This window comes from Lutra lutra, chromosome 4 (assembly GCF_902655055.1).
Source record: "Lutra lutra chromosome 4, mLutLut1.2, whole genome shotgun sequence".
Lineage (NCBI taxonomy): Eukaryota > Metazoa > Chordata > Mammalia > Carnivora > Mustelidae > Lutra > Lutra lutra.
The window spans coordinates 101995989-102004947 of NC_062281.1; positions in this window are offsets into that span (position 1 = coordinate 101995989).

Sequence of the window (8959 nt, forward strand, 5' to 3'; positions counted from 1 at the left end):
TTTTGGATGAATACGTGAATTTAAAAAGTTACAGGGTACAAGTTCATTAATGATAAACAGCAATTCTATATTAATAATGAAACTTGAAAACTGAAATAATATGATCTAAGCATAAAATAGTCATATCTAGGAACAAATCTAATTACATATGTATGAGAACTTTATACTGAAAGGTAAAAAAGTTGCTGTGAATAATTTAAAAAATGCCTAAATAAATGGAAAGGTATGTCCCATTCCTATGTTGGAAGATTCAGTATTGTTAAGATGCTAATCTCTACTTGATCTGTGGATTCAGTGTAACCCCTAAAAAACCCCAGCAGGATATTTTGAGGAAATTGACAAGCTGATTATACATTTTGGAAATTTATAACATCTAGAATAACAAAACTAATCTTAAAAAAAATTGGAGGACTTATGTTACACTATCCAACTTCAAATTGTATTCTAATTAAAATAAGGCAATATAGTATTGGCATATAGATAGATAAGTATACCTTGGAACATAATGGAGTCCTAAGATAGATCACACATTACATATTCAGTTGGTTTTCAACCAGAGTCAAGAAAATTAAACAAGAAAAGGAAAGTCTTCGGGGCGCCTGGGTGGTTCAGTGGGTTAAAGCCTCTGCCTTCGGCTCAGGTCATGATCCCAGGGTCCTGGGACCAAGCCCCCATCGCATCGGGCTCTCTGCTCAGCAGGGAGCCTGCTTACCTGCTACACACCCCCCCACCTGCCTCTCTGCCTACTTGTGATCTCTGTCAAATAAATAAAATCTTAAAAAAAGGAAAGGAAAGTCTTCAACAAGTGATTTGTGATTTTACAGACTACACCATCCAAATGGAAAACAGTGACCTCAACCTTTACCTAGTTCTAAATAGACATTTTGAGGTATTTCATGGACTTAGAGAAAAAGCCCAAACCATTAAGGTTCTAGATGAAAACCTTTGAGGATATATTTGCGACACTGGGGAAGGCAAAATTTCCCTAGAAATATAAAAGAAAATGATACAGAGGACTTTTTCAAATTGAAGATTTCTGTTTTTCAAAAGAATCTAAACAGGCAAACCACACACTGGGTGAACATATTCACAGTATGTACATTTTACAAAGAATGTTTTTGCAGAATATATAAACATGAACAAATAAAAAATAAAATGAACCATCCCGATTTTTTCATATGTGCAAAAGACTTAAATAGATACTTCACAAAAGATATATGAATGGACAAACTGCATATGAAAAGACACACAACATGGATTAATAGAAATAAGTGCCAGAATCAGATGTCATACCCACTGGTGACTTACACAACAAATTTATTTTTATTACAGTTTTGGAGGCTCCAGGTCCATGATCAAAATGACAGCATGTTTGGTTTCCTCTGAGGCATCCGTTTGGCTTCCAAATAATTGCCTTTTTTGCTGTGTCTTCACACATGTCCTCGTGTGCATTCCCATGTGTCTCTTAATGTGCCCAAATTTCCTTATAAGGATACTAATCAGATTAGATTAGAGGCCACCCTAATGGCTTCATTGTAACTCAATTACCTCTTTAAAGCCCTGTCTCCCGAGACAGTTTTATTCTGAGGAACTAGGGATTAAAACTTCATCATAGGAATTTGGGGAATACACAACCCAATAATCCCTAACAGTCCGCCCTGTGGACCACCAAAATTCATGTACTTATATGCAAAATACATTCATCCTCATCAAAACACCCCATCATCCTCTAATTTCATCCTGCTAATTTCATCATCAACTCTAAATCCCAAATCTCAACTAAGTATCATCTAAATCAAATGACTTGAAGTATGTTATGATTCATCCTGAGGCAAAATTCTCCAGTTGTGAAACTATGAAAGCCATATAAGTTATCTACTTCCAAAATACAATGATGGAAGAGACATAGGTTAGGCATTTCCATTTCAAAAGGGAGAAATTAGAATGAAGAAAGGAGTCATGGTCCCATGTAAGTTCAAATCCTAGGAGGGAACATTTGACTAGATTTTAAGATTGGAGACTAATCCTCTTTAGCTCAATGCTATATCTCCCAGGCCCACTGAGGAGTAATCCCACCTTCTTAGCCTGCTAGGGTAATAGTGTGTTCTTCCTGAGGCCCTGGGACAGTCTTTATAGCCCTGGGCAGCAATCTGTCCTACTGAAAACCAGGAGATGGCTCTGACCTCTGGAATCAAAGGAAACAAAGGCTCCAAGAGGAAACAAAGCCTTCACCTGTGGACCTGTGCCTTATGATCCCATAGTAGCTAACAGTCTTACCGATCTCTGAATACCTTCAGGGTCATTGTTCCCTTTTCTTGAAGTATAAAACATGTTCACAGATGGATAGTTCTGAGATCCAGTTCTGTAGTATCCCAGAAGTCTGATAGCCTGCCTTTATATTTTTCCCATCTCTGTCCCCTTCAGTCCAAGCTAGCAATATTCTACTAGTATAACCCCCATCCCTCTATTCCTAGCTACTGCTGAGACAGCTGATTGGATCTATGAGTAACTTCCTGTCTTAGTCCATTCAGGCTGCTGTAACAATACTATAAATTTGGTTTATAAATAACACATTATATCTCACAGTTCTACAGACAGCCCCAATCAATCAAAGTGTCAGCAGTTTTTGGTGTCTGGTGAGGGCCCTCTTCCTGGTTAATGGTTTTTTTTTGTTTTGTTTTGTTTTTTCTGTATTCTCACATGGAGGAAGGAGAAAGGGAGCTCTCTTGGGTCTCATTTTTAGAAGGGCACTACTCCCATTATGAGGGCTCTATCCTCATGATCTAATCACCTTTCAAAGGCCCTACCTCTAAATACCATATTGGGGAATAGGTTCAACATTTGAATTTTGAGGGATACAAACACTTGTAATCTCTTTATCAAATGAGTACTTAGCCATACCCTTAGTGTTATCTCAAAACATGGTTTCTTGATTTTTGTAAAATGACTGGGCTGGAAATAACCCAAATTATCAAGTTTAGGGGAGGGGCAGGAAATGGAGAGAGAATTTCAAGCTGGCTCCATGCTCAGCACAGAGCCTGTGTGGGGCTTGATGTCACAAACACTGAGATCATGATCTGAGCTGAAATCAAGTCAGAAGCTTCACTGACTGAGCCCCCAGGTGCCTGACAACTCCATCTTTTTTCTCCCGCTTATTTATTTTATTATTTTATTTTACTCTATTTTGTTTTATAAATTCAATGAATTAACATATAATGTATTATTAGTTTCAGAGGTAGAGTTCAGTGATTCATCAGTTGTATATAATACCCGGTGCTCATTACATCATGTGCCTTACTTATTAATCTTGTCACCTAGTTACCTACCCCATCAGCCCACCTCCCTCCCCTCTGGCAGCCCTGTTTGTTTCCAAATGTTAAGAGTCTCATGATTTGTCTCCCTCTGATTTCATTTTATTTTTCCCTCCCTTCCTCTATGCTCCTCTGCATTGTTTTTTTGTTTTGTTTTGTTTTGTTTTCTTTAAATTCCACATATGACCACTCCATCGTCCATTATCTCTCTCTGATATTTTACCATAAGTAGTAAGTAGGAGCAGGTCACTTTAGCAGCACTTTGCTTAGAAATCTCAGGAGGGTGCCTGGGTGGCTCAGTGGGTTAAGCCTCTGCCTTCAGCTCAGGTCATGATCCCAGGGTTCTGGGATCAAGCCCCACATCGGGCTCTCTGCTCAGCAGGGAGCCTGCTTCCTCCTCTCTCTCTGCCTGCCTCTCTGCCTACTGGTGATCTCTGTCTGTCAAATAAATAAATAAAATATTAAAAAAAAATCTCACTTAGGGGTGCCTGGATGGCTTAGTTAAACATTCAACTCTTGATCTCAGCTCAGGTCTTGATCTCAGGGTTGTGAGTTTGAGCTCCACATTGGGCACCACCCTGGGCATGCAGCCTACTTAAAAAAGAGAGAGATCCCTTAGTTAAATATTCAATTCAAATTCAATACAAATTCAATACAATTCAATACAAATTCTACCTTCCACAAAACGCTAGAAAACAATCTAGACAAGTTCTTTGTCACTTTTTAACAAGGATCACCTTTCCTCCAGTGCACATTTCTCATTTCCACTGAAGGCCTCCTTAGAAGCACCTTTAAGATCCATATAACTGCCAATTGTGTCTTCAAAACAGTGTAGGCTTTTTCTAACATCACTTCAGAGGTCTTCCAGTCTCTAGTCATTAATTAGTTCCAAAGTCACTTCTTTAGATATTTGTTATAGCAACATCCCACTTTTTAGGATTAAAACCTGTATAATCTTGTTAGGGCTTTCTTAACAGAATACCACAGACTGACATCATGCAAAATATCTTCTTTGACCACAATGGGATGACATTAGGAATTAATAACAGAAGGAAAACTAGAAAATTTACAAATTTCTGGAAATTTAACAGCATAATTTTTGTAAAAAATGGGTCAAAAGAAATCACAAGGACAATTTGAAAAATGTAGGGATGAATGAAAACAAAGAAAAAAACACCAAAACTTGAGGGACACAGGAAAAGAAGTGCTAAAGGGGAAATTTATAGTCATAAATGCTTACATTATAAAATGTAATAAAGTACATTATTACAAAGTACTTCAACAACCTAATTTATAATTTAATGAACTAGAAAAAGAAAAAAAAGTAGCAAAAAGGATATAATAGAGATTAGAGATTAGGAAGGGATAGGAAGATAATAGAGAAAATTAAAAAGAAAGTTGGTGTTTTGAAAAAGTCTGCAAAATTAATAAGCCATTACCTAGATGAACAAAGAAAAAGGGGAGAAGATTCAAATTACTAAAATCAAAAATGGAAGTGGGAACATTCCAATTGATTCTACAGAAAAAAATAGGATTGAGTCTACAGCCATACAACCCTGAATGCACTCAATCTCAAAGCTAAGCAGGATCAGGCCTAGCTAGAACTTGGATGGAAGAAATAAACAGGATTGTGAGTACTATGAATAATTGAATGCCAACAAATTAAATAACCTATATATAATGAACAAGTTCCTAGAAATTAAAAATGCACCAAAACTAAATCATGAAGAAATAGAAAATCTGAATAGACCAAAACTCCTAAGGAGAGTGTACTAGTAATAAAAAACATTTTCAAAGAAGAATACCCCTGGACCTGATGGATTCATGGTGAATTCTGCCAAGCACTTAAAGAAAATCTAATACCAACCTTTCCAAAAAGTGAAGGGTACATTTCCTAACTTATTCTAAAGGGCAGCATTACCCTTAACACCAAAGAAACTAAAAGAAAACTATAAACCAATATTTATTGGTTTAGGAACCAATTGCATTAGGAACATCAATGCAAAAATTCTCAACAAAATACAAAGAAGCAGAATTTGGCAGCATATTTGAATGATTAGACAACCTGAGTATTAAAATTTATTCTTGGAATGCAAAGATGGTTCAACATACAAAATTGATCAATGTCAGGGCACCTGGTTGGCTTAGTCAGTTAAGTGTCTGATCTTGATTTCGGCTCAGGTCATGATCTTAGGGTCATGAAATCAAGCCTGGGGTCGGGTTCCATGCTCAGTGGGAGACTGCCTGGGATTCTCTTTCTGTCTCTCTCTCTCTCTCACCCTCACCCTCCATCCTTCCCACCCCTTTAAAAAATATGCTAACAGTAAACAATCTGAAAAGGAAATTGAAACAATTTTATTTAAAATAGCATGAAAAAGAATTTAAAAATTGGGAATTAACTTAACCAAGGTGGTAGACAACTCATACAATGAAAACTACAAAACACTGCTGAAAGGAAACATGAATAAATGGAAACACGTGCTATGTTCCTGGATTGGAAGATTTGATATTGTAAAAATATCAGTACTACACAACGTTATCTACAGATTTAATGTGATCCTTATCAAAACTGCAATGACTTTTTTTCGGAAACAGAAAAACGTATCTTACAATTCATGTGGAATCTTTTGATCCTGCATAATCAAAAGAATTCTGAAAAATAAAAAAGCTGGAGGAATCATACTTCCTGATTATAAAACTTGCTACAAAGCTACAGGAACCAAAATAGTGTGGGTTAGCATAAATGTAGAATTACAGATCCATAAATAGAATGGAGAATCCAGAAATAAATCTTTATTATATAAAGATAGACATGGCCAAATGATTTTTTTCCCAACGTTTTATTTAAATTCCAGCTAGGTTAAATACAGTGCAATATTAGTTTCAGGTGTACAATTTAGTGACTTATCAGTCACATACAATACTGGGTGCTCATCATGACAACTGCCCTCCACAGTACACATCACCTACTTAACCTGTCTCCCCACCAACCTCCCCTCCAGCAACCCTCAGTTTGTTCTCTGTAGTCAAGTGTCTGTTTGCTGGTATGCCTCTCTCTCTCTTCTCCCCCACCCCACCAATGTTCATCTGTTTTGTTTCTTAAATTATACATATATGAGTGAAATCATACAGTATTTGTCTTTCTCTGACTGACTTATTTCACTTGGCATAATATTCTCCTGCTCTATCCATGTTTTCACAAATAGCAAGATTTCATTCTTTTTATGGCTGAGTAATATTCCATTCTGTGTGTGTGTGTGTGTGTGTGTGTGTGTGTGTGTGTGTGCGTGTGTGTGTGTGTGTGTGTATCCACAACACATCTTCTTTATCCATCCATTGATGGACATCTGGCCTCTTTCCATAATTTCACTATTGTTGATAATGCTGCTATAAACATCAGGGTGCATGTGCCCCTTTGAATCACTATTTTTTGTTCACTTTGGGTAAATACCTACTAGTGCAATTGCTGGGTCTTTGGGTAGCTCTATTTTTAAGTTTTTGAGGAACCTCCATACTGTTTTCCATAGTGTCTGCACCAGTTTACATTCTTACCAACAGGGTGAGAGGGTTACCCTTTCTTTGCAACCTCATCAACATCTCTTGTTTCCTGAGCTGTTAATTTTAGAGATTCTGACCAGTGTGAGGTGGTATCTCATTGTGGTTTTCATTTGTATTTCCGTGATGATGAGTGCTGTTGAGCATTTTTTCATTTGTTTGTTAGCCATTTGTATGTCTTGTTTGGAGAAATGTCCACTCATGTCTTCTGCATTTCTTTTTTTTTTTTTTTAAATTAAAAAAAAATTATTTTCAGTGTTCCAGAATTCATTGTTTATGCACCACACCCAGTGCTCCATGCAATATGTGCCCTCCATAATACCCACCACCAGGCTCACCCAACCTCCCACCCCCCTCCCCTCCAAACCCTCAGTTAGTTCCTCAGAGTCCACAGTCTCTCATGGTTCATCTCCCCCTCCAATTTCCCCCAACTCCCATCTCCTCTCCATCTCCCCATGTCCTCCGTGTTATTTCTTATGCTCCACAAATAAGCGAAACCATATAATAATTGACTCTCTCTGCTTGATTTATTTCACTCAGCATAATCTCTTCCAGTCCCGTCCATGTTGATACAAAAGTTGGGTATTCATCCTTTCTGATGGAGGCATAATACTCCATAGTATATATGGACCACATCTTCTTTATCCATTCGTCTGTTGAAGGGCATCTTGGTTCTTTCCACGGTTTGGTGACTGTGGCCATTGTTGCTATGATCATTGAGGTACAGATGGCCCTTCTTTTCACTACATCTGTATATTTGGGGTAAATACCCAGTAGTGCAATTGCAAGGCCATAGGGTAGCTCTATTTTTAATTTCTAAAGGAATCTCCACCCTGTTTTTCAAAGTGGCTGCACCAACTTGCATTCCCACCAAAAGTGTAAGAGGGTTCCCCTTTCTCCACATCCTCTTCAACACTTGTTGTTTACTGTCATGTTAATTTTGGCCATTCTAACTGGTGTAAGGTGGTATCTCAGTATGTTTTTTTTTTTAAAGATTTTATTTATTTATTTGACAGACAGAGATCACAAGTAGGCAGAGAGGCAGGCAGAGAGAGAGGAAGGGAAGCAGGCTCCCCGCTGAGCAGAGAGCCCGATGCGGGACTCGATCCCAGGACCCTGAGATCATGACCTGAGCCGAAGGCAGTGGCTTAACCCACTGAGCCACCCAGGCGCCCTCAGTATGGTTTTGATCTGAATCTCCCTGATGGCTAGTGATGATGAACATTTTTTCATGTGTCTGTTAGCCATTTGTATGTCTTCTTTGGAGAAGTGTCTGTTCATGTCTTCTGTCCATTTTTTGACATGATTATCTGTTTTGTGTGTGTTGAGTTTAAGGGGTTCTTTATAGATCCTGGATATCAGCCCTTTGTCTGTATTGCCATTTTATTCATGTTGTCTGCATTCCTTGACTGGATTTGTGCGTGCATGTGTGTGTGTGTGTGTGTGTGTGTGTGTGTGTGTGTGGTATTGAATTTGGTAAATTCTTTATAGACTTTGGATACTAGCCCTTTATCTGGCATGTCATTTACAAATATCTTCTCCCATTTTGTAGGTCATCCTTTAGCTTTGTTGATTGTTTCTTTTGCTGTGTGAAACTTTTTGTCTTGATGAAGTCCCAGTAATTTTTTGCTTTCATTTCCTTGCTTTTGAAGACATGTCTAGTAAGAAGTTGCTGTGGTCTATGTCAAAGAGAGTGCTGCATGTGTTCTCTCAGATTTTGGTGGATTCCTCTCTCACATTTAGGTCTTTCATCCATTTTGAATTTAGTTTTGTGTATGGTATAAGAAAGTGGTCCAGTTTCATTCTTCTGCCTGTGACCATCCAATTTTCCCAACACCATTGTTGAAGAGACTGTCTTTTTTCCATTAGATATTCTTGCCTGCTTTGTTGAAGATGAGTTGAGGGACCCTTTCAAGGTTCTCTACTCTGTGTACATTGATTTATATGTCTGTTTTTGTATCAATACCATGCTGTCTTATTGATTATAGCTTTGTTATACAGCTTAAAGTCCAGAATTGTGATCCCTTCAGCTTTGCTTTGCTTTTATAACATTACTTTGGCTATTTGGGGTCTTTTCTGGTTCCATGCCAATT